The 16,863-nt window shown below is 39.9% G+C and overlaps 1 pseudogene; it reads left to right on the top strand.

Moving 5' to 3' along the window:
• Positions 1 to 10,402: 10,402 nt before the first annotated feature.
• Positions 10,403 to 16,863, top strand: part of LOC119305753 — a 10,700-nt pseudogene continuing 4,239 nt past the window's right edge.

Genomic DNA, 16,863 nt, shown 5'->3' with positions numbered 1-16,863 from the left:
GACTGATACGTCCATTTTGCATCATGCTTTTATATCAATATTTATTGCATTATGGACTGTTATTACACATTATATCTCAATACTTATGTCTATTCTCTCTTATTTTACAAGGTTTACCATGAAGAGGGGGAATGCCGGCAGCTGGAATTCTGAAACTCCACGAAACATCCTTTTGGAACTAATAAGAATTATTGAGCGAAAGAAATACATTAGGGAGCCCACACTTTGGCCAGGAGAGTGGGGGTGCCCCCCCTACTGGGCGCGCCCCCTGTCTCCTGGGCCCCCTGGTGGGCCTCCAGTGTCCATCTTCTGCTATATCAGAGCTTTTACCCTGGAAAAATTCGTGAGCAAGCTTACGGGACGAAACTCCGCCGCCACGAGGCGGAACCTTGGCGGAACCAATCTAGGGCTCCAGCAGAGCTGTTCTGCCGGGGACACTTCCCTCAGGGAGGGGGAAATCATCACCAACGTCATCACCAGCGATCCTCTCATGGGGAGGGGGTCAATCTCCATCAACATCTTCACCATCACCATCTCCTCTCAAAACCCAAGTTCATCTCTTGTATCCAATCTTGTATCAAAACCACAAATTGGTACCTGTGGGTTGCTAGTAGTGTTGATTACTCCTTGTAGTTGATGCTAATTGGTTTACTTGGTGGAAGATCATATGTTTAGATCCTTGATGCATATTATTACCCCTCTAATTATGAACATGAATATGCTTTGTGAGTAGTTACGTTTGTTCCTGAGGACATGGATGAAGTCTTGCTATTAGTAGTCATGTGAATTTGGTATTCGTTCGATATTTTGATGAGATGTATGTTGTCTTTTCCTCTAGTGGTGTTATGTGAACGTCGACTACATGACACTTCACCATTATTTGGACCTAGAGGAAGGCATTGGGAAGTAATAAGTAGATGATGGGTTGCTAGAGTGACAGAAGCTTAAACCCTAGTTTATGTGTTGCTTCGTTAGGGGCTGATTTGGATCCATATGTTTAATGATGTGGTTAGGTTTACGTTAATACTTCTTTTGTAGTTGCGGACGCTTGCAATAGGGGTTAATCATAAGTGGGATGCTTGTCCAAGTAAGGGCAGTACCCAAGCACCGGTCCACCCACATATCAAATTATCAAAGTACCAAACGCGAATCATATGAACGTGATGAAAACTAGCTTGACGATAATTCCCATGTGTCCTCGGGAGCTCCTTTCTTATTATTAGAAATTGTCCAGGCTTATCATTTGATACATAAAGGATTGGGCCACCTTGCTGCACTTTATTTACTTTATTTACTTGTTACTCGTTACCATTTATCTTATCACAAAACTATCTATCACCTATAATTTCAGTGCTTGCAGAGAAAACCTTACTGAAAACCGCTTATCATTTCCTTCTGCTCCTTGTTGGATTCGACACTCTTACTTATCGAAAGGACTATGATTGATCTCCTACACTTGTGGGTCATCAAGACTCTTTTCTGGCGCCGTTGCCGGGGAGTGTAGCGCTTTTGGTGAGTGGAACTTGGTAAGGAAACATTTATATAGTGTGCTGAAATTTTCTGTTACTTGTCACTATGGAAACTAATCCTTTGAGAGGCTTGTTCGGGGTATCTTCACCCCGACCAGAAAAGCAAAGAGTTGCTCCTCAACCTACTGAACTTTATGAAAATATTTACTTTGAGATTCCTTCGGGTATGATAGAGAAACTGCTAGCTAATCCATTTGCAGGAGATGGAACATTGCATCCCGATTTACACCTTATCTTTGTGGATGACGTTTGTGGATTATTTAAGCTTGCAAGTATTCCCGATGATGTTGTCAAAAGGAAGGTCTTCCCTTTATCTTTGAAGGGAGATGCATTGACATGGTATAGGCTATGTGATGATACAGGATCTTGGAATTATAAACGACTGAAGTTGGAATTTCACCAGAAGTTCTATCCTATGCATCATGTTCATCGTGATCGTAATTACATATATAATTTTTGGCCTCGCGAAGGAGAAAGCATCGCTCAAGCTTGGGGGAGGCTTAAGTCAATGATATATTCATGCCCCAATCATGAGTTCTCCCGGGAAATGATTATTCAAAACTTTTATGCTCAGCTTTCTCTTGATAATCGCAACCTGCTCGATACTTCCTGTGCTGGTTCTTATATGCTGAAGACTATTGATTTCAAATGGGACTTATTGGAAAGAATTAAACGCAACTCTGAAGATTGGGGTTCCGACGATTGTAAGGAGTCAGGTATGACACCTAAGTTCGATTGTGTTAAATCTTTTATGGATACCGATGCTTTTCGTGGATTTAGCGCTAAGTATGGACTTGACTCTGAGGTAGTAGCTTCTTTTTGTGAATCTTTTGCTACTCACGTTGATCTCCCTAAAGAGAAGTGGTTTAAATATAATCCTCCTGTTGAAGTGAAAGTAGTTGCACCTATTACAGTCGAAGAAAAGACTATCACCTATAGTAATCATATTGTTCCTACTACTTATGTTGAGAAACCTCCTTTTCCTGTTAGGATAAAGGATCATGCTAAAGCTTCGACTGTTGTTCGTAAGAGTAATACTAGGACTTATACACCTCCTGAGCAAATCAATGTTGAACCTAGTATTGCTATGGTTAAAGATCTCTTGGATGATGATTTAGATGGGCATGTTATTTATTTCTATGGTGAGACTGCTAATATTTCTAGACCAGATACTAAGATACATAGACCTGTCATAGGCATGCCTATTATTTCTGTTAAAATAGGAGATCATTGTTATGATGGCTTATGTGATATGGGTGCAAGTGCTAGTGCGATACCTTATGATCTATATAAAGAAATTATGCACGACATTGCACCCGTTGAATGAGAAGGCATTTATGTTACTATTAAGCTTGCTAATAGGGATACCATTAAACCTATTGGGATTGTTAGAGATGTTGAAGTCTTGTGTGGGAAGGTTAAACACCCTGCTGATTTTCTTGTTTTTGGTTCCCCACAAGATGATTTTTGTCCCATTATTTTTGGTAGACCCTTCTTGAATACAGCTAGTGCTAAGATTGATTGTGAAAAATATATTGTCACCATTGGCATAGATGGTATGTCTCATGAGTTTAATTTTGCTAAGTTTCGTAGACAACCTCGTGATAGGGAGCCGCCTAGTAAGGATGAGATTATTGGTCTTGCTTCCATTGTTGTGCCTCCTACTGATCCGTTAGAACAATATTTGCTAGACCATGAAAACGATATGTTTATGAAGGAAAGAAGGGAAATAGATGAAGTGTTCCTCAAAGAGGAACCTATGCTGAAACATAACCTTCCCGTTGAAATTCTTGGGGACCCCCCTCCACCCAAGGGTGATCCCGTGTTTGAACTCAAACCTTTACCTGATAATCTTAAGTATGCTTATCTTAATGAAAAGAAAATATATCTTGTTATTATTAGTGCTAACCTTTCAGAGCAAGAAGAAGAAAGATTATTGAAAACTCTGAAGAAGCACCGAGCAGCTATTGGATATACTCTGGATGATCTTAAGGGCATTAGTCCCACATTATGCCAACACAAAATTACAGTGGAGAAAGATGCCAAACCAGTTAGAGATCCTCAACGACGACTAAATCCCAAGATGAAAGAAGTGGTAAGAAAGGAGATACTAAAACTCCTTGAGGCAGGTATTATTTATCCCGTTGTTGATAGTGAATGGGCAAGCCCTGTCCACTGTGTTCCTAAAAAGGGAGGTATTACCGTTGTTCCTAATGATAAAGATGAATTGATCCCGCAAAGAATTATTACAGGTTATAGGATGGTAATTGATTTCCATAAGTTAAAGAAAGCTACTAAGAAAGATCATTACCCTTTATCTTTTATTGATCAAATGCTAGAAAGACTATCCAAACACACACATTTCTGCTTTCTAGATGGTTATTCTGGCTTCTCTCAAATACCTGTGTCAGCGAAGGATCAATCTAAAACTACTTTTACTTGCCCTTTTGGTACTTTTGCTTATAGATGTATGCCTTTTGGTTTATGTAATGCACCTGCTACTTTTCAAAGATGCATGATGGCTATATTCTCTGATTTTTGTGAAAAGATTTGTGAGGTATTCATGGATGATTTCTCCGTTTATGGATCCTCTTTTGACGATTGTTTGAGAAACCTTGATCGAGTTTTGCAGAGATGCGAAGACACTAGTCTCGTCCTCAATTGGGAAAAGTGTCACTTTATGGTTAACGAAGGCGTTGTTTTTGGGCATAAGATCTCCGAGAGAGGTATTGAAGTTGATAAAGCCAAAGTTGATGCTATTGAAAAGATGCCATGTACCAAGGACATAAAAGGTATAAGAAGTTTCCTTGGTCATGCCGGTTTTTATAGGAGGTTCATTAAGGACTTTTCTAAAATCTCTAGGCCTCTGACTAATTTATTGTAAAAAGGTATTCCTTTTGTCTTTGATGATGATTGCGTAGAAACATTTGAAATACTTAAGAAAGCATTGATCCCTGCACCTATTGTTCAGCCACCTGATTGGAATTTACCTGTTGAAATTATGTGCGATGCTAGTGATTATGATGTAGGTGCTGTTTTAGGGCAAAGAGTTGATAAGAAATTGAATGTTATCCAGTATGCTAGTAAGACTCTTGATACTGCCCAGAGAAATTATGCTACTACTGAAAAAGAGTTCTTAACAGTTGTGTTTGCATGTGACAAGTTTAGACCTTATATTGTTGATTCCAAAGTTACTATTCACACTGATCATGCTGCTATTAAATATCTTATGGAAAAGAAATATGCTAAGCCTAGGCTCATTAGATGGGTCCTCTTGCTCCAAGAATTTGATTTACATATTATTGATAGAAAGGGAGCTGAGAACCCCGTTGCAGACAACTTGTCTAGGTTAGAGAATGTTCTTGATGACCCACTGCCTATTGATGATAGTTTTCCTGATGAACAATTAGCGGTCATTAATGCTTCTTGTACTGCTCCTTGGTATGCTGATTATGCTAATTACATTGTTGCTAAATTTATACCGCCTAGTTTGACATACCAGCAAAAGAAAAAGTTCTTTTATGATTTAAGACATTAATTTTGGGATGACCCACACCTTTATAAAGAAGGAGTAGATGGTGTTATTAGATGTTGTGTGCCTGAGCATGAATAGGAACAGATTCTACGCAAGTGTTACTCTGAATCTTAATGGAGGACACCACGTTGGAGATAGAACTGCACACAAGGTACTACAATCTGGTTTTTATTGGCCTACTCTCTTCAAAGATGCTCGTAAGTTTGTCTTATCTTGTGATGAATGCCAAAGAGTAGGTAACATTAGTAGACGTCAAGAAATGCCTATGAATTATTCTCTTGTTATTGAACCGTTTGACGTTTGGTGCTTTGATTATATGGGACCTTTTCCTGCCTCCAATGGTTATACACATATTTTAGTTGCTGTTGATTACGTTACTAAGTGGGTAGAATCTATTCCAACTAGTAGTGCTGATCATAACACTTCTATTAAAATGTTTAAAGAAGTTATTTTTTCAAGGTTTGGAGTCCCTAGATATCTTATGACTGATGGCGGTTCACATTTTATTCATGGTGCTTTCCGTAAGATGCTTGCTAAGTATAATGTCAATCATAGAATCACATCTCCTTATCATCCGCAGTCTAGTGGTCAAGTAGAGTTGAGCAATAGAGAGCTCAAATTAATTTTGCAAAAGACTGTGAATAGATCTAGAAAGAATTGGTCCAAAAAACTTGATGATGCATTATGGGCCTATGGGTATGTCTCCTTATAAGATGGTTTATGGAAAAGTGTGTCATTTACCTCTTGAACTTGAACATAAAGCATATTGGGCATTAAAGAGCTCAACTATGACTTCAAACTTGCCGGTGAGAAGAGGTTGTTTGATATTAGCTCACTTGATGAATGGAGAACCCAAGCATATGAGAATGCCAATGACCCATGCTATTGTCAATCATTTACAATACATTTGACAAATATGACATGATATTAACTAGCAACATGAACATATATTAGCAGATGGAAATTAGTATGCATGTTTCTTGTTATTTTGTGTGAGGAATAAGAAATATGACGAAGGGTGCAATTAATAATGGATGGAAAATAATAACTGCAAGGTACAATTCGAGGATGTGACTACATAGGCTCATTCACCTCTACCATTTCTTCTTTGGGAAATTATTTTAATCTTGTTTATTTTATTGAACCGTACAATATGATTGCGTTGCACAAGTTAGTCATTACAATAAACCAATAACTGCACAACACATATGTTAAAGTCATATATGCAGGATCCTTACAAAGTAATAGCTACAAAAAGAAGACAAAATTACCACATGTTTACAAATACTGCTTTTGTTAGTAAACAACAAATAAATTGCTCCAAGTAATCTAGATTTGTGTGTATCACTTCTAACATCTGTCAAGATGATTAAAAATACTCAAGGGATATCGTCCACACAATATATGACCGGTCATCATGCCGCTTTAAATGAACAAAATATCAAAAGAATTGTAATCCTCTTTTGTGTTATAAATATAGATCAAAGGGATTGCCGTGCTTCGTAGACTAGCTTTTCCGATATCAACATGTATGAAGAGAAGACTGAAAAGTAAGTAGGATTCTAACTAATAAAATGTGATGCCTTATTCAATGCAGTTACGGTGAATCTACTATCTAACTGCGAATGGCTAGTAGATTAGTATATACTCATTATTGTGGTGATATAACTAGGACCATTTTGGAATAGAACGGAAAATACGATGACAATACCCTCAAAAGAAAACCATTTGCTTTGTCAAAAAATTATCATGGTAGAAGTATATAAAACCATAAAAAATTATGAAAAAATCTAGTAGGCATCCATCCTAAGACTCTTGCTGTCGGCGGTCACATGACTTCACCAAGGGTAAATACTACCGAGTGAAACCGTAATAGCACATACTGAGTATTGACATGCGAATATAGTTCACATCTTAATAGGAGTCCACAAGGATAAATAATTAACAGGTTGATTATACTACAAGTTGTGACCCCGATCACCTCCAACGATAATAACTTTCAGCAATGACACCCTTATGACAACATCTCCGCCCAAAAACCAACTAATAATTTGTCACTTTTTCATTCACCACCACTTGCATTCATGGCTTTCAGTTCCTATGCGAATACCGGTATAACTATGATAGGAAACTGGCGCAAAACATTATGAATCCCCAAGCAACTTTTATTGATTACTTGTCCAATCATATTCATAAAATCCTAAATATCACTAGCACACACACACGAGTGGGGCCTGAGCACAACATGCGCGCAGTCATAAATCACACCCCATTTTTATTCCAAAAGTACACAACAAAACTTGATTGATTGTTTCAAAATATTATTATGACTAAATGACAATTCATTTGTTAACATAAATAGTCTAGAGGGGAAATACTGAAAGGTTATTGCATGTGCTACTGCTATTTGACGCAAGGGGCATCTAGCCATATAAGATGCGTGCATCCCCGCCGCCCGCCGATTGGGTACTATATTTTTGGAGGAAATTATGTGAATTTTTGTTTTCATTCTAATAGACGAGGTTAATATTGGTATTTCAAATTCTTGGTTTCATTCGAACACTTGAGATTGAGATTTTTGTGTTTGAACATTCCTTTCAAATCTAATATGGATACTATTCCAGTCTATGAACAACGTTTTCAATCAAACACATTAACCTACGGGAGAATGGCGGCCAACCAACATGGCCACATGGCGCATGCTGGTTGGCCGTGGCAAGAAACTTTTTGATTTTTTTGGAAGATGAAATTGAGACCTTTTTTTCTTTTGAGAAATTTTTTTGGAGATTATTTTTGAAAGATGAAAGTGAGACTTTTGTTTTCTTTATCATTTTAAGAATGTTTTTTAGGCTTTTTCTTTTTCTTTTTGAGATGGATGTGATGTTCACGTGTTGTGAGAAAGTTATCTTTTTAATTTTGAGATGAAGTTGAGGTTTTTTCTTTGAGAGGGAGAAATACACGCACATTTTCCTCTCAAGAGGCCTGCAATGGCGGGCCCCAACCACTAGTTAACTTCAATTGGTGGATAAACCATAATAAGAAAGTGGATTCAAGCTTCTGAATTGTCACAACGAAGATAATTAGAAATCCAGAGTTGACTAGGTACCAAAATTAGCGAACACGTGAAAATTGTTTTACCTAATTACTAAAGTTGTTGCACCGACACAAAAGTCATGGTATTTATCTATGCATGTTAGCTATGAGGACAAAGTGGAGGGAAAAACTTTACTTCAACGTGAATGCATCCCTTTTGTTTTTCGTAAGAAGATTGACATACTATGGATGATACGTTTCTTTAAACAGAATGAGTGCTTACTAATTGTAATCGTGCACCACTTCAAAATTCGATCAGGCATCTGTCCCCAAGAGTTATATACCGAGATGATTCTAGATTGCACAAACAAGTAGCTTAGTGCGCCCTAATCGATAGTCCTCAATTGGACTTCTGTCTAATTCATATTCACGTGTATCTGTTAGATCTTAAATCCTTTGACGAAATTAGGATCATGTGTGCCCTCATGTGCTTCAATCTATGCTTAATTTTTGCGATTCTAAGTATTCAAATGTCATAAAAGAAGGTTGCTTTGACGCAGCTGTTTGATGATCTTTTTTGTACTGATTCTTTTAATGCAAAATATAGAGCTGCTAGCTTATGTGCATGCCAATCTCGGGTGACATGTGCATAAATGCTATGAAGGTGAATGGCCTATGACTCACGGCTCCCATGAGGATTTATACTATATTATTAGTTATAAAAACATGTTTTGGCTAGATTGTGTTAATAATCCCTCTGTTTTTATTTACTCCACATATTAGGTTTGTCTAAAGTCAAACTTTATATACTTTGAACAAATTTATAGAAAAATATATTAACATATGCACCACCAAATCAATACCATTGGATTCATCATTGCATATATTTTCACATCATATAAATTTGTTATTGTAAATATTCATATTGTTTTCTTCAAACTTGGACAAACTTTATAAAGTTTGACTTCAGTCAAAACTAATATGCGGAGTAAATAAAAATGGATGGAGTACACATGAGTCATATGCACGTTCATAGTGTGGGGAAGACTAGTATAGAATCAGCATTTCATGTGAGATCATGCGATCCAACCAGAAGGACAGTTGGATAATGGTATGATTTTGCACAAAACTCCCTTTTTCATCTCACAATGCAACACTCACTGCATTCTCAAAGTAAAAAAAGGATTTTATTTTACTTCATGGTTTGATCATTCAGATTCACCTTAAGGAGAGGGGGGGAGGGTGATTGAAGTGCGGAATGAAACTAGGCCAAACCATCGGCACGTCGGACATCCCAAGAGTCCACTATTGTGCCACCACCATAGTCGTTGGTCGTCAAAGCCCATCATCGTCATCAAATTATGATCCCTTGCCCGAGTCGCCACCATGGGATCCAACTGTCTCGAGCTCCACTATTGCCAGTTTACATGGCCGAAAGAAATGGCCTCTGTGTTCGATCACCATGAGGCAATCTTGTGCACTTTCACATCCTATCCATTTTGTGTATATGATTTCCAGTGTCTTCTATGTACATGTTTTTGTGGATTCGTAAACACTTTCTTGCACATTTGTTCCAACGAGATCTTTGTACATGTTTTTTGTCGAATCTGTATTGGATATTGTATTTGAGGCTGAAAACAATATGTGCTGCGCAGGAAATAAATATACAAGTTGTTGTTCATTTTAGGGATCTCTTCATTTTCCTAGCACATTAAACTTTCAATATCCATGCAAAATTTGTCAACGCTTAAAAATAGGTTAGTTCTGAAATCAGTAATGGTGGACATACGAATAAAAAAGTTCAATAGTCTTCGAAAGCAGTATGTTTAGAACATGTTCTACTTTGTAGCCACACGAGGGAATGATGTCAGTACTTGATTGACAAAGCTGGGTTGTAATGGAAAAATAAAATAAAAAATCCTTCTAATATGAAATTGACGAGAGAGTAGTACGTAGTCCTAGTACGAGTTCTTGGCCTCCTGTGCAAGATTTTCCTTCCGAGAAAGGGATCAATCTGGGGCGACGCGTGGAATTCAATATCAACTACGTGTACGGGTATATAATACGCATAGCAGAGGCCAGCTTGATGTAGACATTCAGGCCGGCCTTTGAGTCTTTGACCGTATGATCGAGGAAAAGAATGTCCCTATGATCGACCAATTAAAACCTTTACCTGAACTATCAACGACGATGATAGGAGGACTAACGGACTAGCGCAGCAGGTTGGTAGACCTTCCTGCAAATATAGTTAACGAGCAAGAGCTTGCACATAACATACTGTACGTTCATACGTATTTCATAGGCCATGGTGATGAAGAGAGCCAAGTGCTTTCTTTTCCCCGGCTTCCCATACTTGCGCCTACTCATCATGGCTAGCTGCCTTCCTCATGTTACCTCCCTTAGCTTCAGCTACAACTTCTCCGGTGCCGGCGTCCTCGCCGGCGCCGACCTCAAGTACATGAACGACTCCGCCCCCGCCCTCAACCGGATCGACCTGAGTGACCAACCACTCGAGGAAGTGGAGCACCGGCCGCGTAGCCCACGGGCAGGCGGTGCGTCTCTGGGACGACAGCGCTGGCAAGGTCGCCGGCTTCACCACCAACTTCGCCTTCGCCATCAAGCCCGCCAGCGATAACAGCGCGGCAAGTAGAACATTTTCTCATGACATGCATGGCGTTCGTACGTTTACCAATCGCTGCTTGCGCTACAGAGAGGTGATGGCATGCCCACGGACGCGACGGGCGGGTACCTCGCGCTGTACAACAACCGCGACAACCCGGCCAACACCGACTTCCCGCCGACCGTCGGCGTGGAGTTCGACTCGTTCAGGAACTTCGGCTGGGACCCCACCGACACCAACTGCCACATCGGCGTCAACGTCAACAGCATCAGGTCCATGGAATACACGGCGCTGCCGGACGGCATCTTTAACGGGTTCATGTCGGCGAAGGTGAGCTACGACGCTCAAACGGCCACGCTCTCGGCCACTCTGCGGTTCGACGACTCGCCAGGGCAGATCACATACGCGGTCAGCGCAAACGTAGATCTGCGGAAAGCCGGTCTGCCGCAGGACGCGGCGGTTGGGTTCTCGGCGTCCATCGCGGACTTGATCGAGCAGCATCAGATTCTTTTATGGTCATTCGACTCCACTATGTCCGGTAGGTGCCTTCGCTTGTGTTTACCTATGTTCAGCTTTTTTTATATGGAAAAAAGAAGAGGCTATGTTCAACTTCTTTACCGACTTAGGAATCATCTGAGAATATGTAAATGATAGTTAATTTGGGCAGCTCTGACAGAAACCCTTACCTCTCCTTCACCTTAGGCTGATCATAATGGCAAGTATCATATACTCGTATCATGCATATGATACTAGTATATGATACTACCTTCATGGTGCATATTAACATAAAATAGTATCATAAATGATCATATTTATTGTCATGCACGACACAATTAACATGATACGGTGTCTACCTATGTTACTCTAACTCTCTCTCTCTTCATTAATTGTGTGTCGCATAAGCATGTTTGCTAGTCTCAAGTGCATGTTACCGGTGATGTTACCTTCACTATGGCCAGCCTTATAAGAAAAGTGCCAAAATAATGAAGAGTGAGCAAAAACAGACGTGGATTCTTGGAACATGGTGCTAGGCACACCCTGCATAGCATTTTAATTTTAAAAAGTAAAAAAATGTTAGTTTTTTCATAAAAGACCATGGAAGTCATTTCTTCTTGAAACTTTATGCGAGAGTATAACACTAGGCAATATTCATTAAAAGAAGTTTCAGAATTGTTTGACCTTTTTATATTTAAAACAAAATCCGATTAGGGTGCGCAATATTCATTTGGGTATAACACTAGGCAATATTCATTTGGGTATTTTCGGAACAAAACAAACTATAATTTTTTTTCTACGGTCCCTTCTATTGCCATGTTTTTAAAGTTATCCTAAAATCAACCCTCTAAATTTATACTCCCTTCTTTCCGGTTTATAAGGCTTATCTTAAAATTTTGGTTTTTTCATTTTATAAGGCTCAATTTGGTTGTTCCCCATCACATGTTCAGATTCCAAGGTGCATTAAATCATTGCATGCAAGTATTAAGAGAAAATTGACCAATGCATGTACTTTATGCATGCATGCATTGCAATTAATGCATTGATAAACATAAACTTTTGAGAAAAACAAGAGCATTAATTAGGTGCTTTTGCAAACTACAAAACTATCCCACCACTCACCATCTACCTTGGTTGGTGAGATTTTTGAATTAAGCCCTATAAACCGGAAAGGAGGGAGTATACAGAGAATAACAGAATATGCAACGCTCTCTATATACTTTTTGGTGCCGGGAAATTTCATTCCTACCCGAGCACTTGCGCTCATAACTGCCGTATCGCCCTCGCCGCTCTCATACGGCCGCAGCCTCATCCCCCTTCCCGCGCTCCAGCCATTATTCCCACGCCCCGTCGCCATTCCCTCGGCTCCACCACCGCTCCCACAACCCCCATCATAGTACCCCGCCTCCTCACATTCGCACTGCAACCGCGTCCCTCTGTCATTCTACAGAGATCGCGGGTAGGGGTGTCTGCTTTGCATGTCGATGCTTCTCGACGCTGGAGGGGGCCTCCTCGCCCGCTCCCTTCCCAGGCGCCCCGTCCAACAGGCGCAACCTCCGCTTCGCGCAACGCTGGCGGGGCGTTTGAAAATATGTTGAACACCACAGACTCCGAAGACACCATTAATTGGTACAATATCACTAACCCAGGGGACTAGGGCATTGCTCAGACTGGAGTGAAGAGAATGATCTACGCGTCCATAGAAACCTCCGATCACCTAGGTCGACGCCATGGGCGTAGCTGAAGAGGAGAGCATGCTCTAGGCTGCCACGTGCACTTCTAAGGCCTCCTAGGCGGTCGTAGCCAAAGAGGAGAGGATTCTCAAGGCGGTCATGGATTCTTCTGCCACTAGGGCCGAGTGGGAGGCCTGGAGAAGGGGTGTCTAGTCTTCCTTCGTTGTCGTTATGGAGATATCTTCGCACTCCACCTCTAATGACCACGATAACGGCCACGAGCCTTGTTATGTCGTTAGACTGCACCATCTTTGCCTTATAATATATGTTTATGTCGCATCTGGAACTTACCTATGTTTAATTATCCTTTTGTGAAGCATTTGGCCCTTATCTAATGTTTAGTTTTATGTAGTATCATGCATTAGCCCTGTGCGTTCGGTTTATTCGGTTTACATGGTTCGGTTTATACGGTTTTTCGGTATGTACGGTATTAATACTTCGGTAAATACGGTATGAAATTAAAATACGGTTCGGTTTCGGTATATACCAAATTATTTCGGTATGGTTTCGGTATATACCATAAAAACCAAAGTTGACGCGAATTTGAAAATGACGTAATAATAATTTGCAAATTTATGACTCAAAACACATTCTATTTTACACAAATAGTATATTACTATATATATAAGTATATATGCATGCATTGATTCATCTGTTGATGGTTATGGACATGCTTAGCATTTTAAAAAGAGAAAAATGACAATGTTACAAGAAAAATGTTGGTGCTTAGTAGTGAATTTGACTCATGTATAAGAAAAATGACAACTTGTACGGTTGTTCATCTCAAGAAATATAAATTTATCTTTTACTTCGGTTTATTCGGTTAACCATTCGGTTTTTCGGTATATACCATAAAAACCAAAGTTCAAATCGGTATGAAAAGTTCATACCATACCGAAACCAGAAACCATAAAAACAAAAAAATCAGTTCGGTTCGGTTTATTTTTGGTATGGTTTTTCGGTTCGGTTTTAAAATGCACAGAGTGATCATGCATTACCTTAAGTATGTTCTGTTTGAATTTGCATTTGGAAGTTTGAAAATTATGCATTTGAAATGCTGCTAAATTGTGTGGTGTGGAAACATAAAAGTTTGAAACATATTTGTGTGAATTTGCTGAAATAAAGTTCTTTTACACACATATTAAGAGAAATAGAATAGAAAAATATTATACAGGTAGCTGTTTTCAGGGAATCTGAAGTAACACGGCTCTCCGAAACCTTAAAAAAGGCTCTAGCTTTAAAGTCATTTTTAAGGCTCGTCATTTAGGGAATCTGCTAGAGTTGCTCTTTGCCATGTACACAGCATTAGCTCTGGTGCTTTTGTTCTGCTCTTTTTGAGGCAGCCTATTACTATTTTTTCTATTATTGTAGCACAAAAATTGCCAATTACCTAAATGATAAGGGCAATTGCACAATAAAAGGTGTAATCATAGCACAAAACAGAAATGTAATTGCATAAAAAGTGCAATTGCAGAAACAAAAAATATTGCACAAAATGTAAGTGATATGCTTGACAAACAAATATAACTCCAAATTAATAGAATTGTATAGGTAACGAAAATACACAATCAAAAGCCTTGCAAATAACAAATACCAAACATAGAATTATATAACATGTAACAAAAATAAATAATCAACCCCGTGCAAATACGAATAGAAAACCATAATTTTTATAGTTAACAGAGACAAATGATCAAATTCCTTTCCAAAAAGAAACTAAAAAAGTAAAATTTTATTGCTCAATCAATTGAGATTTACATTATTTTGTGTTTGAGCTATAATTTTTTCAGTTTATGTTCAACTCCAAAATAATATTTCTCCAAACAACAACCAAATTTCGATTTTTGCTTCGAACGCGACCATAAGCGTACAGTGAGAGTCATATGAAAGCAACCATAAAAAAGAAAGTGGGTTTTTTAGCACACGTGCAGGTGAACCCCTTATTTGGACCATCAAGTTCTTTAAGATCCATGCTCTCTCTAGAACATTTTACCTTAGAACTTTATGGGTCAATTATCACACAAGTACTACCATGTGCAGAAAATATTTCAGCTTTTTTGGGTGCAAGCATAAATTTCTCGATTTATAAATTTAGAATAAAATTTATTATTTTAGAAATTTCTGTTGCGTCAAAAATATGAAGCAATTTCTACACATGGGAGGATTTATGTGATGTTGACCTACAAAGTTTCAAGTCCAAATGTTTTTTATTTGGGAGAAACAAAAAAAAGTATTTTGGAAACGAACTTTGATGCAAAATTAGTTGGTATAGATAAGAGGTGCACCTACACGCGTACTCAACTACAACTTTCGTTAGGTAGTTACTCTTTTTCTTTGTGCAACTCCGTAGTTTCATACTCCAGAGTATTACTGATTTAAAGTGCAAATTAGATGATCTTCTTAGAGCATCTTTAGCCGTTGGCTCCCCCAGGACGCATAAAAATCGCCCCTGGGGGCGAGCCGGCAATTCGTTCGGCGCTAGGGGCGGTTTTATACCCAGTCGCCGCCCCCAGCTCGCCCTTAGGCGCCGATGTTGGCCCACTTTTGAAGCCCCATTTCGGCGAAAAGGACCCATATGGACGAGAATAGGTCCATATTCGGCGTGGTTCGCCGTGACTCGGCGTTCAATTATCAACATAAATATATTTTTAACACATATTTCATCACAGAAAAATGAAATACTTCAACAAAATAGTACAACAACAAATAGTTCAATACAAATTATATAGTTCAACAAATAAAAACTCATGTTTCATCACATGTCGCGCCCGGCGTCGCCCTTGAGCCTCCATAGGTGCTCTATCAGATCTTGCTGCAGTTGATGATGCACCTGTGGGTCTCGGATCTCCTGATGCATACTGAGGTAGGCAGTCCAGGTTGCCGGTGGCTGGTGATCAACTTGGGCAAGAGTACCCTGCCTGTGGTATGGTTCAGTGTCAAACACTGGCTCTTCCTGCTCGCTCTCAATGATCATGTTGTGCAAGATGACACAGCAGGTCATGATCTCCCACATTTGATCTTTCGACCAGGTCTGAGCGGGGTACCGGACAACAGCAAATCGAGATTGGAGCACACCAAATGCCCGCTCGACATCCTTCCTGCAAGCCTCCTGAATCTTCGCAAACCAGGCTTTCTTGCCTCCAGGCACAGGGTTTTTGATGGTCTTCACAAATGTCGACCATCTCGGATAGATGCCATCAGTTAGATAGTACCCCTTGTTGTAGTGCCGCCCATTGATCTCGAAGTTCACCGGAGGAGAATGACCTTCAACAAGCTTGGCAAAGACAGGAGAGCACTGCAGCACGTTGGTGTCATTGTGAGTTCCTGGCATACCAAAGAAGGAGTGTCAAATCCAGAGGTCCTGTGTGGCCACCGCCTCAAGTACCACACTACAACCGCCTTTGGCACCTTTGTACATCCCCTGCCAAGCAAATGGGAAATTCTTCCATTTCCAATGCATACAGTCGATGCTTCCAAGCATCCCAGGAAATCCTCTTGCTGCATTCTGTGCTAGGATCCGAGCAGTGTCTTCCGCATTGGGTGTTCTCAAGTATTGCGGTCCAAACACTGCCACCACTGCCCGACAGAAATTGTAGAAACACTCTATGCTGGTGGACTCGGCCATGCGCCCATAGTCGTCATGTGAGTCACCGAGAGCTCCGTATGCTAGCATCCTCATCGCTGTCGTGCATTTCTGGATCGAGGTGAATCCAAGTTTGCCGGTGCAATCCATCTTGCATTTGAAGTAGTTGTCGAACTCCCGGATGGAATTCACAATCCTGAGGAAAAGCTTTCTGCTCATTCGATAACGGCGCCAAAATGTTTTGTCACCGTGAAGTGGAGCATCGGCGAAGTAGTCGGAGTAGAGCATGCAGTAGCCTTCGAGATGATGTCGGTTCTTTGCTTTCACCCCCCCCC

Source organism: Triticum dicoccoides, chromosome 5B, assembly GCF_002162155.2.
Source record: "Triticum dicoccoides isolate Atlit2015 ecotype Zavitan chromosome 5B, WEW_v2.0, whole genome shotgun sequence".
NCBI classification, from domain to species: domain Eukaryota; kingdom Viridiplantae; phylum Streptophyta; class Magnoliopsida; order Poales; family Poaceae; genus Triticum; species Triticum dicoccoides.
The sequence above is the reverse complement of the archived record's forward strand: the minus strand, read 5'-3'. Positions and strand labels throughout refer to the sequence as shown.